We start from the raw sequence: 13,396 nt of genomic DNA, 5'->3' as shown, positions 1-13,396 counted from the left end.
AGATAAGGGCAGTAGTATCAAGGAGTTTATAAGGTTGAACCCTCCTACTTTTAAGGGAGGACCTGATCCACTAACTGCGGAAAACTGGGTTCAACAAATAGAAGAGATACTGGAGTACTCGACTACACAGACGAGCAGAAGGTCCGTTATTCCACATTTAGCATGACTGGTGATGCAAAACCCTGGTGGCTTTCTGTGAAGCTACTAGAGGAACAGAGATTGGTAAAGATAGCTCTGACTTGGGAGAGATTCAAGGAGCTATTCTTTGAAAGGTATTTTCCCATATCCGTCAGAGAGGAAAAGATTAGGGAACTCACTAATCTAATGCAGGGGGATATAACAGTTACAAAGTATGCAGCAAAATTTGTGGAGCTTTCTTGCTTCGCACCATTTCTGATTCCGAACGAAGTAAGGAAGGTTAGAAAATTTGAAAAAGACCCGAGACACAAAATTTACGAGCTGGTGGTGGGATTCTAGGTCTAGAATTTCTCATTGGTTGATAATGTTTCGGTGCTGGAGAAGAGCATCTAGAGCAGCACAGAGCCTATAGAGTAGAAAAAGAGGTCTGCATCATCCAATTTTCAAGCTGAGGTCAGTCAATTATCAGGAAAGAAAGGGAAAGATGCAGTTGGCTTGAGGTAGGAGGCAGGAGATCGGGGTTATCCCGATTATCAGGATAGTCATTCTTACCCCATATGCCAGACATGTAATAAGAGGCATAGGGGTGAATGCTGGTTTCAGACTCCTACCTATTTTAGGTGCGGTACACTGAGGCATATTAAGACGAATTGTTGGGAACCGTTACCTATTGTACCTACACAGATCAAGGACTGAGGGAAACAACAGATACCACTTGGCAGAGGTTGACCAGCACGTGTTTATATGATGGTCCTGGACGAGGCAGATAAAGCCAAGGGAGTAGGTAAGAATTTATGTTTTAGATAATGATGATCTTATTTAATTTTAGATGATACAAAAGTTTATTTGGTGATGTACACTAAACAACATGAGTTGATAAATTTTAGTGATGTGAAATGATGATTAGTTAGTAAAAATTTCGAGGATGAAATTTCTTAAGGAGGGGAGAATGTAGTGATCCCAAAAAAGAAAAAATAAATAAATAAATTAATTAAAAATAAATTAAAATTAAAATTAAATAATTAAATAATAATTATTAATTAAATAATATAATATAATATAATATTTTATAATGTATATATGTTTAGGATATAAGATAACATATTATATTATATTATATCATATATTATATATATATATATATATATATATATATATATATATATATATAAAAGAAACTTCCTGAAGCTCGAAGGCTTCAAGAAGAAGAAAATTTGTTGCAGAACAGAGAGTTGGGCGCAACTCTCACGTCATATATATATATATTAAAGAAACTTCCTGAAGCTTGAAAGCTTCAAGAAGAAGAAAATTTGTTGTAGAACAGAGAGTTGGGCGCAACTCTCTCGTTGTCTCTCTTCGCCACTCCTCCTCTCTCATCTCAATTTCTTTAACCAATATTCAATCGATCGTAAAACCGAAGATACCATTAGGTTCCCATCTCGGCCACTGACATTTCTACTGAAGTGGATTTATTATGGGAGCGGTGTAGGCACCACTCTTGGGGAAAGGTAAACCCTCACTTTTTACTCAATTTCTCCTTAAATCTTTAGTTAAATTGACGATTGGGCACTGCCACGGGGTCCTAGTCTCGATTATCATCATTTTGGATGGAGTAAATTTTAAATTTGGGTTTCGGCACCACTCCAAAGCGAGAGTGGGATTTGGGAAATTAAGTAAATTGGTTATATTTGAGAGTATAATTATTTATTTGGAATTTATGGGCCTAGGAAATGTTAAAATAGTATTTTATTTAGGATTGATTTAATGGAATTAGGATTTTTGATTCAAGGTTCGGGTGAGCGCCGTAGGTATCTTTTCGGAGTCCCTGTTGGCGTAATTCAAGAAACCAGGTAAGAGGAAATATGTATTAAACCAGATTTTTTTTTTTATGAATTAAATGGATAATGGAAATGTTAAGAATATATGTGTATATGTTTTTGTATGGGTTTAAAAATGCCAATAATTTAAATTATGATTTATGAGCCTAGAGCTGTTGTATTAGTTTTGTATATGTGAAAAATGGACTTAAGAAAGTGAAATATTTTTCAAGATAGTTATGTAAGAAATGAAAGGTATATTTTCAGTATATAAATGTTAAATGTAGGTTGGCTTATTTTATAGGCAATATATATATATATATATATATATATATGAATTTTACTGCTAAATAGTGTGGCATAAGTAAAATAGAATTCTGTGTGGAATTATGTTATATGTATGAGATGCGGGATATAAAGAAAATGAACTGAAATAAAAATGTTATATGAAATATGTTGTATGTGAGTATTAATGCAACCATGGAACCAAAAGCAGCTGAAAAGTGTTGGGACTAACACAAAAATCAATGAAAGATGCTGGGTAGCAGATTAGCGCATTTCTATGTGGACTAACACAAAAATAACTGAAGGATGTTGGGACTAACACAAAAATAGCTGAAAGATGTTGTGACTAACACAAAAATAGCTGAAAGATGCTGGGACTAACACAAAAATAGTTGAAAGATGCTGGGTAAGAAATGAAATGAAAATGAGAATGAAATAGAAATGAAATATGCAATGTGAACAATGTGAAATGGGAAAAGCCACATAAAATGAAATGAAATGAAATGTAAAAGATGAAAACATGAACAATTGAGAGATGGATAATAATGGCAAACAAAATAATGTATTATGGTAGTATCATTATTTATGCTAGTAGAACATGTTATGCTTGGGCGGGGCATACTCTTCGCTCAAGGGCTTGCTGAGAAAGGCGAGTGCCCTGGTTAGGATCAGGTGTAGCAGTAGGCTACATAACGTACTAGGGCAGAGGGAAACTACTTGTATAGGTAGGTAGATTTTTTTATTCTTGGGAGCCTCCGCTGGTAAACTTTTGTATGAACTGTGTGAGTACGAGATTACTTCTTTACCCGAGGGCTTACTGAGTAAGGTGAGTGCCCTGATATGCTTCGGTTGTGACCTTTGGGTTGCCTAAAGTATCAGAGCAGAGTGGTGCTACTTGTATGGGTGGGTAGTCACCCCTATCCTAGGGTTTTCTCATGGGTAAAATATTTTTCATGTGATTGATTAGGTTCAGAAAATGATTTCAGAAATTATGTTAAAGATCTGCAAATGTTGAATATTATGTTGATTATAATCTCATGTTGGCCACACGATGATTTAATATATTGTTTCTTCCCTTATTGAGATGTGTTTCACCTGAATACAAATTTATCTTTTTTAGGACTTCCACGAGATCAATCTTAGAGAGCTCGAGGTTATTACAACATTTTTGGGTTATAGAAAAGGGAAATGGTATAACTTTGATGATATTTTTGGGATGTAAATATTTTATGATTTATGTTTTATGTTTTAAGTCTTCTGGTTTGTGAATACTGGAAGTTGTTGGTTATGTTTTTGGAGGTATGTATATATATGGATGTAGATGGTTGAATGGATTATTATAGAATATAGATAGAAGTTGAAAAATCTGGTATTATATTTTTGGAAGATTATATTTATGTTTTTCGCTACATAAATGATATTAGAACGGCGGTTAGCAGGTAAATGAATAGATTAGTAGCACTCCGGGCCCACTTAGAGGGTTGGGGCATTACAAAAAAATAATGCAGTTTGTTACCAAGAGATTAATTTAACTTTCTAATGTTAATGGTATATTTGGTTATTTATTTATGGTGATTTTATTAAGGGCAAATCTTCAGAATTTTTGGATACTATTACTTATGAAGCAAGATTTTAAGTTATTTAGGAAATTGATATATTTTTGTAATTGGTTTCTTAATTTAGTTTCCTTATCTTCCAAGCATAAGTCTATGAAGGCCCATATACATTAGTTTTGAGGGATTGTAATGAAGAATTAAAGTTGTTGGAAATTGACCCTGTATCACTGTATGTAGGAAAGTTTCTTTGCCTTACAGTTATGTCTTTGTACCAGGGATTTCCAAAATCTTTATGGGGGTGGTGCAGTATAAGGAAAGCTTAGAATACTTTAGTCTTGGAAAGCTTTTTCTTATATCCTTGAATCCATTGTTTCGAAACGAAGTGATTATTATGTAGGTTACAGAGGTTCACCATTCCCTTGTGTTCAGAAGTTGAATTGGTAGTCGATGATAAGGTCTTTGTTAAGAGTTATTTTGCAAATAAACCAAGTGTACTGGGAAAACATTTGACAACTCTTGTTTAAGTTTTGGAGGTCACTTAAGTTGGGATTGGCCTATTGTTTAAGGTGTCCATCCATAATAGGGTAAGGAAAAGTGGATGTACAGAGCTTATGGTTGTTTGTGGTTTGGACTCATGTTAGAAGGTGTAAGGATATTTTGGTGAACTATTTCGGGGAATAGTAGAGTCAAAGATGCATGTGCATAGAAGTAAATGAAAACTTCTTTGTTAGGTTGTGAATTAAATTTTATTTAACTTGGGTTTGGATCTATAGGCGTGTGTGCACGCAGGAATATAATATCTTGGTATAGGACAATAATAAATTAAGTTTGAGTACCGCCTATGATGATGAGTTTCCTATTATCTTCATGGATAATACAAGAGTTTTTCAAGATTGGTACCCACCTTTGTTTTTATTGTAGGATAAGATTTTCACTGAGGTTTCCTTATGGAGTTTTGTGTTAGGAGGTTTTAAAAGCGATCACAAAGGTATTGGGGATTTAGGCTTAACAAATATGCCAAGAATTTTTGGATTCTTGGTTGTCATGATATTACTAATAAGATTCCTTACTATAAAGTCTAATGTCCTACTTGGGCACTCCTTTCTTTTAAAGCTGATAGATACATTCTAAATGAAGGACCTTGTTTAGTTTGCAAAACGTAAAACTGAGTATGCGTTTATTGTGAGTACTTAGTAGGAATATGTTCATTTTAAGTATGATAAAATAATTTTAAGAACTAAGATTGTGATACTTCAAGAGTTAGAAACTTGCCCTTGAGATGAGTTGGAGGTAGGAGTCAGGAATGAATTGATTTAGGGATGGGTACTGTAACTCTAAGACTCGTCTATAGAGTTCTTGGTGGTAGGAGAAGAAGTGATTTATTTTGGGGTTATATTCAACAAATTTCGAGGATGAAATTTTTATGAGGGGAGAATGTAACGATCCCAAAAATAATATGTATTGAAGTGTAAAAAAAAATCAAATAAATAAATAAATAAATAAATAATATTAATTATTAATAATATAATATAATATAATATTTATTATTATAATATTATTTATATATATAAAAACTATACATCCTAAAGCTTCAGGAAATAAATTTCCTAAACAACAGAGACCCCCCCGTATCTCTCTTCTCTCTCTCTCTCTCTCTCTCTCTTCTCAATTTTCTCGGCGAAACCTGCGCCGATTGAAGAACGGAAAATATCCTTGGGTTCCAATTTTAGCAACCAACATTTGAATCAGGGAGATTTGGTGGTTTGGGCATTGTAGGCACCACTCCTGGGATTTAAGGTAAGGGAAATAAATTATGTGAGTTGTTTTTAAAGATTAACCGATTAAATTGGAAAATATGAGTATAGGGATATCAGGTTGGTTGTTATTCCAAAATCAAATTGATTAATGGGGAGTATGTGAGTTTAGGGATGTTATAATAGTTATTATTCTAAAGTTGAACCAATTAAACTAAAGTAAATGAATACAGGGTTTTGTGCTCCTAACGTTACAGGCATTGTTTCGGGATCCTTGTAGGCATATCTTTGGCAAACAAGTAAGGGGAATAGATTATGTCAGGTTTATATTAAAAATATTTCAGATTAAATTTGTGTACGTGAATTTAATTAGATTTGTGTTATTTAAAATATGCCAATTTAAATTGAGTATATGAAATTAATTATATTTATGTTTAGATTTTATTATAAAAATGTGCTTGAGTTAAATTAGATTGCAGGGATTTGATTATATCATATTTTCGGAATATTTTTGGGATTTAATTAAACTGTAGGGATTTTATTATATTAAAATTTTTTGAAATATTTTTGGGATTAAATTAAACTGCAGGGAATTGAGTATTTAGGCACATGGAAATGGAAATTTTAAATCATTGTATGTATGTTTTGAGAAAAACTGGGTTTATGAGTTTGAGTAAAACCCTAAAGTTGATTATACCATTATTTTTAGTAGAAAATATAGTTGTTCCAGGTAGATTTTTATATTATGAATTATTACTCAAATTGTGTGGCATGAGATTAATACAGAATAATGATATGACAGTATTTTTATATAGAATTATGATAAAACAGATTTATACAAAGTATAGCATGACAATATTTTATATAGAGCTATGATAAGTCAGAGCATTTTATATAGAGTTACAGAATGACAGTGTTCTATACAGAACTACAGTATGATAGCATTTTATACAGAGTTATGGAATGACAGTGTTTATACAGAGTTACAGTATTACAATATTTTATATACAAAATTATAGTATGACAGTTTTATACCGAATTGTGAAAATAAAATCATGTTATTGTATTGCTTTATAAATCACATTATATGGTTTAAGAACCCTGATAGACCAAAAGCTAAGCACGGTAATGTAGCTTCATAGATACCACTGTAGCCACATTGTTGTAAAAGTGTTGGTGGTATATAGTCGATTTAGCCAGTGAAGAGTAGAGTTAGCCCCTGGAGTCCAGACCAGTTGGGTTGGCATATCGTACATACAGTTATAGTTACAAATACAGATACAAATACAGTTTGGCTTAGCCTAGTAGTAGGAAAGTGATTATGCGTCAGAGTTGCATAATTAGGCATTTAAATTCATGCATTAAAGATTATAATTTTAATTAAATACCTGATTATGTTCAATCTTTTAACATTGCGATCAATTTATAATAATAAATTTTTATTTAATAATTTATGAATTTTGCGTATTTTATTATTGTAGGAAATATTTGGAAATTAAATCCATAATTAAAAATGTTTGTGAGCCATACACTACACAAAAGCCATGCATGCCAAGTCTTGAACTGTAAAGAAGCCGGGTCCAGAACAACAAGTCAAGCCATGCATATTTAATGGGTCTTATGAGATGGACCTTGTGTGTAAGAAGAAGAGGACGTGCATGCATGGGCTTTGAAGTCCATGTAACCGGGTAGCAAACTGGGCCTGTGTGTGTGCATCGGTGAGTGTGTGTGGCCATGCAAAGAGAAGTGAAGGGGCTCAAAGAAAGGTTGAAAAAGTCAAAGAATAAAAAAGGGCTTTAATTTGCAAAGGAGATGGGCTTGAAAGGACTTACCCATGTAGCAAGCCTACATGGAGAAGCCGTGCGCTGGGTCTTCAATAAGAAGCTAGAGGCATCCTAGGGTTCAATAGGGAGTTTTGTTTTTTTTTTTTCTTTCTTTTCTATTGATGGGTGTGAGCACCTCAGCCTCTCCTTCACCTCGCCCTCAGTCTCTTCTCTCTCAGCTTTGTGCCTCCCTTAACTCTTAACCCTCTCATCCCTATCAACCCTCTTTCCCTCTCGTATCTTTTGCCCCTTCTCTCTCCCTCGTCTCTCCTTCAGCGCTTCTCTTTCCTCTCATATTCTCCTCTCGGTTCTCTTTCTCTCCGTGTGCTATTGCTACTGTTGCTTCTCTTGCTATTGCTGCCTTCAATTGCTGCCTGATGCTGCTGCTGCGTGCAGGGAAGGGAGAATCCGAGAGCAAGACTGTTGTGCTACTGCAACCCGAGTGCTTCCCTGCTTATTGCTGCTCTGAGTGATGCCCGTGCTGTGTTGAATATCCCATGACCCTGAGCAAGAATCGAGCAAGAACAGACTAGCACTGAGGAAGAGGAGTCAGGAGTAAGGAGCGCTGCATGAGTTCTCGACAGTAGCAGTTTTCTACAGCTTTGTCTTCGTCTGACTTCATTTGGCTTCTCTCAGCTCTCTTCTCTCATATCTCTTCTCACTTTACTTTCTCTTTAATCTGTTTTATTCCAAACTTTTTTGAGTTGGTTTGTACCACTTTCATTAATAGGGCTGGAACTAATGAGTATGTCAAGCTTCACTTATTTCCTTTTTCTTTCAAAGATAAGGCGAAATTTTGGTTTAACTCTCTGAGACCTAACTCTATTACTAGTTGGGCTGAAATGCAGCGTGAGTTCTTACACAAATTCTTTCCTTTTGAGAGAACCCAGTACCTATAGGAGAGGTTCAAGGATCTGATGAATATTTGTCCACATCATGGATTCGAATCTTGGAGGTTAGTCAATTATTTCTATACTGCTCTTACCCTTGAATGTTAGCTGTTTGTCCAGATTATGTGCAACGGGGAGTTCTTTAGTAAGGAACCAGATTAGGCTCTATCATTCTTTGATTATTTAGCTGAAAGTGCCCAACAATGGAGCACACGATATGATCAGGCACCAATGACAACACAACCTCTCAGAGCAATTGGCGGTGGAGGAAAATATGAGGTCAAAGAGGAGACTAATCTACAGGCTATTTTTGCTGCTTTGTCTAAGAAACTAGAGGTTATGGAATTAGAGAAAGTGAAAGCTGCAAAATCAGTGGAGGTACGTTCTATTTGTGAAACCCCTAACCATAAGATTTAGGATTGTCCGTTTCTACCAATATGGTAGGAGAGTAGATCTGATCAGATGCAATTAGAAAATTGGATCAACAAATCTCAAAATCAGCCATTCTCGAACACCTATAATTTGGGATGGAGGAATCACCAGAACTTATCATGGAGGAATGATTAGACTTGTCCATCTTCCTTACAGTTTTAGCAACTTCCTCAGTCTTATGCACCACCTCTATAGTCGCTATATCATCCAGTTGTAGCTCCTCAGCATTAGTATCAGCCACAATAGATCTCTCAGAACTACGCACCTCCAGGATTTCAACCTATTTTAGCTCCTATTCCATCAAAGAAACCTTCTAATGATGGTGTTAGCTTTTCTATAATCCCAAGAGGGAGGGGGGGGGGGTGAATTGGTATTTTTAAAAATTAATCTCCTAGATCAATCAACTAGCAGTAGTATTACACAAACCTAAGGTCAATCTAGTGCGGATAAAATAAATCAATGTATGTATTCAGCAAATATTAAACTTCAGAAGTAAACTAATTAAGCATACACAATAAAGCAGTAAAAGAGAGACAACACCAGATATGCTATCGAGATTCGGCAATAGTGCCTACGTCCCCGCCTTGGCTCACAAGCACAAGGATTATACTAAGGATCACTTAACGGGTGGAGTGGCACCTAATTACAACTAGGTCAATTAGTAGAGGGCTGATCTCAACCTTTACAACCAATCCTTCCAGGCTGGATTACCGCCCCCTCTGGCCACGCTTAGAATACAATAGATTTACAATAAAATTTCTGTACAAACTATGCTTCTCAATCAAGCAGATTTGCACCAATATAATCAACACACTATTGAATGATAAGATATGATAAGCTTAATGTAGTTTTGATGTCTACTCTCAAAAATAATGCAAGTATAGAAATCTATGCGTAAGAGTGTGAGTGTTAGGATCTTTGTGTCAAGAAAATAATATCAATCACAATATTTAGCAACAAAGATCTTTCACAACACAAGAAAATATCTCAAAAAATTTTTTCTCAAAAATAACCACAAGAGATATTTGAAATTGGTTTGCAAAAAAATATTTTACAAACAAAATGCAATACGAGCTCTTGAGTATTGCAATGATTATGCCAAACTCACAAGCTCAAAGAGGTTTTCCTATGGAAGACTTATAAACGAAGTCTCCTAGAAAAACTTAATGCTTACTCTCAAAGTAAAATGAATCTCAATCAACACAAGCAGATGAGAGTGTAAACTTAATGAGATGAACACGAGCACTCTTACTAAGTGATTTTAGCAATAAGAATGAGTAAGAATGATTCTAGGAAGTTTGAATATGAGAAATGGAACTTTTGGATTTTAGAGAAAAATTGCAAATCGTTTTTTCTGATCTTGTACTAATCCATACAAATGAGGGGGCATATATAGACACCCCTGAAATTATGACCGTTTAGGACCTATCTGGTATTTTTGGAAAAGTTTAAATGGGGTTAATAAAAATTAACAACGTTTAAACTTGATAAAATTTGAGCAACCTGAGAGGGTTGGTGACCATTTTTATGGTTCGGTCGATCGAGTTGCCCAATTCAGTCAACAGGATAAATTTGAACTGGGTAGATGGTTGACCAGACTTAAGGCAATTTTCAAAACCTTCGAGGTTCAGTCGACCAAGTTGAGTTTAGTTGTCCGAACATGGATGTTTGGTCGACCAGGGCATTGGGATTTCCCACGTGCTAGTTTGGTCGACTAGGGCGTTGCAACCTATTTTGAGGGTGGTCAACTGAAGGGTAAACCATTGACCTTAGGGAGGTTCGGTTGACCGAAGTGCATAGAGTGTTGGGGTTTGGTCGACTGAACATGCCAACTTTGTGCATTTCGGTCCTATTCTTCTTATAAAATTATCTCTATTCATATGATAATTAAATCTAAGATTATGGGAGACTTTTTCATGCAACATTGTGAGTCCTATGGTCAACCTAAGGCCTTTGAGCTTATCTATCCTATCATGGATGCAATACATTAAATTATTACAAACCATTGATCTTTAATTATTACAGACCCAAATAAACCTTAATTAAATTACAACAAATAAATGGATTGAGTATTTAGCTTCTTCAAGTCCATGTGCGTCATATTGAAACCTCCAATTGATCCTGTACACAAACTCATTAACCATTAAATATCAGAGTATTTGTCATAATCAAAATAGGGTATGACCTATTAGGTCAACATTCTCCTCCTTTTTAATGATAACAAATACATCATGTAAAAGTGGGTACAGTCTTGAAAGGCTCTCCCTGACAATATGCATAATGAGAAGTTTAAGGATTTAAAGTTCACAAAGCATTTTTCGAAGTATTCATAAAGCATCTTTCCAAGTACCCAATTTTGCCATCTTACCCAATTTTGCCCTCTTCTCCCCTTTTGGTAGCAGCAAAAAGGGCTATGATAAATATGAAGCACATAGGCATAGGAATCGAGTATGAATCATTTAAATACAAGATAAGATCAGGAAAAATTTTAGAAATTTCTGCAGCATGCCATTTTAAAATAGAGCCTTTTCCCAAAAATACCTGTATATAAATGTTAAGAAGCTCCCCCTAAGTTTATGCACTCTATCAAAAATATATGTGGCCTCTCTACTATGCATTAAACCTAGCTCACATCTAATCTGTATGAACCTATCTTCCTGAAGAGGTTTGGTGAGAATATCATCCCATTGCTCACTAGTGCACACAAACTCAAGTGCCACATCTCCTTTCTGCATATGATCACAAATGAAATGGTTTCTAATCTCAATATGTTTGGTTCGTGAATGTGAGATAGAATTTTTAGAGATTTTAATTGCACTAGTATTATCACATTTAATTGGAACCGTATCATAGTGCAATCCAAAGTCCATAAGTTGTTGCTTCATGTAAAGCGTTTGAGCACAACAACTTTTAGCCACAATATATTTTGCTTCGGTTGTGGACAAGGCAACTGAGTTTTTTTTCTTGGAGAACCAAGAAACTAGAGATTGTCCTCAATAGTGACAAGTGCCGCTAGTACTCTTCCTATCAACCTTACTATAGGCAAAGTCAGCATCAGTGTAGCTCAAAATCTCAAATGTCGTATGTTTAGAGTACCACAAACCTAATTCTATAGTCCCAACTAGGTACCTAAGAATTCTTTTGACTGCTAACAGATGAGACTCCTTAGGAGCAGCCTAAAACCTAACATACATGCACACACTAAACATGATATAAGGATGACTAGCTATAAGGTATAGGAGACTACCTATCATGCCACGATATAGTTTCACATCAACGGGGATGCCTTGCTCATCTTTATCAAGTTTTGTGGATGAACTCATGGGAGTTCCAAGAATTTTACCACATTCCATATTACATTTCTTTAGTAAGTCCCTTACATATTTAGATTGGCATGTAAAAGTTCCATGTTTAGCCTATTTGATTTGAAGTCCTACGAAGAAACTTAGTTCACCCATCATACTCATTTCGAATTCACTTTGTATGCATTTGGCAAACTCATTACACAAATCATCATTTGTTGCTCCAAAAATAATATCTTCTACATAAATTTACACAAGGAGCATATCATCATTTTTAGATTTAATGAAAAGTGTAGTGTCAATTTTGTCACCGGTAAACCCATTTTCTAGTAGAAACCCACTAAGTCTCTCATACCAAGCTCTAGGAACTTGTTTCAATCCATACAAGGCTTTGGAAAACTGGTATACATGATCAGGATATTTATGATTTTCAAAAACAAGAAGTTGTTCTACATACACTTCTTCATTTATATAGCCATTTAAGAAAGCGCTTTTAACATCCATTTGAAACAATTTAAAGTTCTTAAAAGAGGCATAAGCAAGCAACATACGAATGACTTCCATTCTAGCTATAGGAGCATAGGTTTCTTCAAAGTCTATCCCTTCTTCCTGATTGTATCCCTGGGCAACTAGTCTATCTTTGTTCCTAGTTACTACCCCATTCTAATCTTTCTTATTTCTAAATACCCATTTTGTTTCAATAATTATATGATCATCAGGCCTAGAAACTAGGGTCCACACTTTGCTTCTTTCAAATTGGTTAAGCTCTTCCTGCAAAGACATTACCCCAAGACTCATCTTCTATGACTTCCTTAATTTTTTTGGGTTCTTCCTGAGATAAGAAAGAAAAATGGTTAACTAGGTTTCTTAAGAAGGATCGAGTTGCTACACCACGTGAAGGTTCACCTATGATTTGGTTTAAAGGATGGTTTCTAATGAATTTCCAATCCTTAGGTAGTTCTTGAACCTCACTTTCAACTTTATCATTTTCAATTGATTTATCATTTACTTCTGAGTTGACATCCACATTGTTTTCGATAGAAAGCTTATCTAAACATTTTCTAATATCAACATCATCTTCATCATTTCTTTTAGAAAACATATTAGATTCATCAAACACAACATGAATAGATTCAATAACAACTAATGTTCTTTTATATGCTTTACTGTTAAGTGAATAACCTAGGAAAATACCTACATCAGATTTGGAGTCATATCCCTAGGTGCTCATTATCTCTAAGTACACAACATTTACAACCAAAAACATGAAAATAAGAAGTATTAGGTCTATGGTTGTTCCATAATTCATGTGAAGTCTTATTAAGTGAAGGCCTGATTAACACTCTATTCATGACATAACATGCACTATTCATAGCTTTTGCCTAGAAATATTTAGGTA

This window comes from Malania oleifera, chromosome 3 (genome assembly GCF_029873635.1).
Source record: "Malania oleifera isolate guangnan ecotype guangnan chromosome 3, ASM2987363v1, whole genome shotgun sequence".
NCBI classification, from domain to species: Eukaryota; Viridiplantae; Streptophyta; class Magnoliopsida; order Santalales; family Ximeniaceae; genus Malania; species Malania oleifera.
The sequence above is the reverse complement of the archived record's forward strand: the minus strand, read 5'-3'. Positions refer to the sequence as shown.